Genomic DNA, 2859 nt, shown 5'->3' with positions numbered 1-2859 from the left:
ATAATCTTTCCTTGTAGCCATTGTTTGCACCAAACATAGTTTTGCAATGCAAAGGGGAGGATGTATAGAATTGTAGAGTGATGTAATACATAGTGAGATTTTATTAGAGCAACATAAGAAACATGCAAAATTATTAGAACACAAACTTGTCAATTCAATTCTTGCATATCCATCTATTCATGTTCTCATGCATGATTTATGTTTGATATCTTGATAATCATGCATTTGCATGTACTTTCATTTATAAAAATTGTGCATGCACATGGCATGTATTGCAAGAGAGATATATTTTATATGAATTGAAAAATGTAAAACTTAGGTGAGAATCTTGATCATTGCAAGGCATAAACTTTTAAATGCAGACACACACATGCACATCATCTCAGTCATTCATTTCTTTGCATGTGGATGATTAAATATGCATGTGCATGCATGTTATCCTTCTTTTATGACACTTGAACATTTTCATGCTTGTGTAAAACTTAAGATAACCTCATAAGTGAGCCTATTCAATGCTATCAAATGTAATAGATTTATGACACACACACACTCACACACACACACACACACACACACACACTCTCTCTCTCTCTCTCTCTCTCTCTCTCTCAACATAATCAAAATACATTAGCAATGAAATGTTCACACATTTTTTAAAATCAATGTCAATTGTTGTCAAGTAGACTTCAATAATTGTCATAGTAATCATGTTTAAGTGGAGCTCAATATCAATTAAGGAGGATTTTCTTATGCAAATCAAGTCTTGTCTTGAATTTCTCCATGCCATCATATAATTTGAAGCCATTCTTGATCCATCTTGCTTTGCGATGCTCATGTTAGAACTTCTCATACCACAATCTTAGTAGATTAGGTATTATGACTTTCCTTTATGAACCATCAAAGTGTGAAGACAAAAGCAAAGAAAAACTCACTAATTTATGTAATCGGCTACCCTTTGAAAATTTGTATTTTTGTTAAGGCAAATAGAAAAGAAAACTTACTAATTTATGTAATGGTATATCATTTAAAAATTTGTGTGTGTGTACTAAAAACTTCTAAAGGAACGAGGGTGCACATGCAACATTGCCCTTTTTTTTGTCTATTTGGGTTCCTATAAAAGGTTCATGTCTTGCATATTTCTTCAACTACTATATCATTTAGAGAAATGGCACAAACCTATCACAATGGCACTTAGATTGACCAACAATTTTAGCTTTACAAGATAGGAGGTTTGGATAACATCCTTGCAAGGTCTATCATAAGAGGTTGAAAACATTTTGGATTACTTAATATTCTAACAATATAGATGAACCTTTTCCTTGAGGAAAATATCATAAGATGAGAGAAGAACTCATTTATTTATACCTAGAGGTAGTAGAGCTCACAAGATGAGATGAAAACTCATTTAGCTCGACCAAGCTCCAAAATTGTTAAAGCACTGGGAGATCACACAAATATCATGGACGTGTGGTACATCATTCGTATTGGTAAGTACACTATTAGTAACTTTAAACTATTTCTCTTTGCCAAAATTGATCATGCATACAAACAATGTCTCTTAGTAATTATGCCTATTATTGTAGACTTTTGAGTAGGAAGCAAGTTGTTTGAGGAAGAAGGCATGATCCTATCAAGCAAGGATCATCTCAACATATATTAATACATGCATTGTTAATATAATGTTGAATCATAGCAATGATGTGCATGTGAAAAGGAGCCTTGAGATGACAATTGTATGACCTTATGAGATAGGAGCCAACAATTCTTGCATCTACCTTATATCAAGCCATGGAGATAGGACCCAACAACTATTGCAACTACCTTATATCAAGCCATGGAGATAGGACCCAACAACTATTGCAACTACCTTATATCAAGCCATGGACATAGTGTAAGAGCAACTTGAGCTTGATGACTAGGAAATGGGACTAGAACTATCTTATTCAATGTCATATTTCTCATATGACATGTACATCAACAATGTCTCTATAGCAATCATTGATATTGGTCCTTTTTTGGATTTCTTTCACATCTCTTTGCACCATGCAAATCTTAAAAATGTATTGAACCATAGTGCAAGGCAACAACTTCATCGAGCATGCTTTCCCTCTTTGTACATCTCCCTTCAAGCTTCTCCTTTCTCATAGAAATCTTGGTACCAAGGTACTTGATAAGCTCATCTTGGACAACCTTTTGCAGCATGTACATGTACACTGAGAGTGTGCTCTTTTCTTGGATTTCTCTTTTAATAAACATTCTTTCTTTTTCAAATCTTCCTTCTATGCTCATCTTGCCTATATTAATTGTGCTAAGACTATTTTTAATGTTGTACCTCTAATTTGACATGCTTGCACTTTGTATCTTCAATGATCATTAGAAGTGTAGGTCCAAATTTGAGGGTAAGGAGTTTGGGCCTCGTCTTATAATATTATATTGTTGCTAACTCACTTAACTATTGCCAATTTAGTTTGGAAGGTTGTAGTGGGTAGGTGTTCCTTCATGTAAGTTAGGAAGTAGGTTAGTGAATTGATTAGAGGGGGGCCAAATGTCATTGATGTACACCTACTCTTAGTTAAAGTGGAAGAGTGCAATTACCTCTTATAATTTTGAGGGAAGTCACAATCATATGGGTGCTTGATGGTATGGCCAATTGCATTGTGACCTTGATTTTTCATGCGACCCCTTGGTGCATGTGGAAGGGCAATTAGGTTTCAGATAGTCCATGTGTCCTCCTCGAGCATAGGCTCACAAGTGGGTGGCATACTAGCACACTGGCTTTTGTGCTTTAGGCTTCATAGTCAACAAATATTTATAAGCTCCATGCAAATGGAGCTTGGAATGTCTAAAATATGAGAAACA

Source organism: Lygodium microphyllum, chromosome 13, assembly GCF_053477565.2.
Source record: "Lygodium microphyllum isolate KBCC chromosome 13, Lygodium_microphyllum_v1.1.10, whole genome shotgun sequence".
Classification (NCBI taxonomy): domain Eukaryota; kingdom Viridiplantae; phylum Streptophyta; class Polypodiopsida; order Schizaeales; family Lygodiaceae; genus Lygodium; species Lygodium microphyllum.
The sequence above is the reverse complement of the archived record's forward strand: the minus strand, read 5'-3'. Positions refer to the sequence as shown.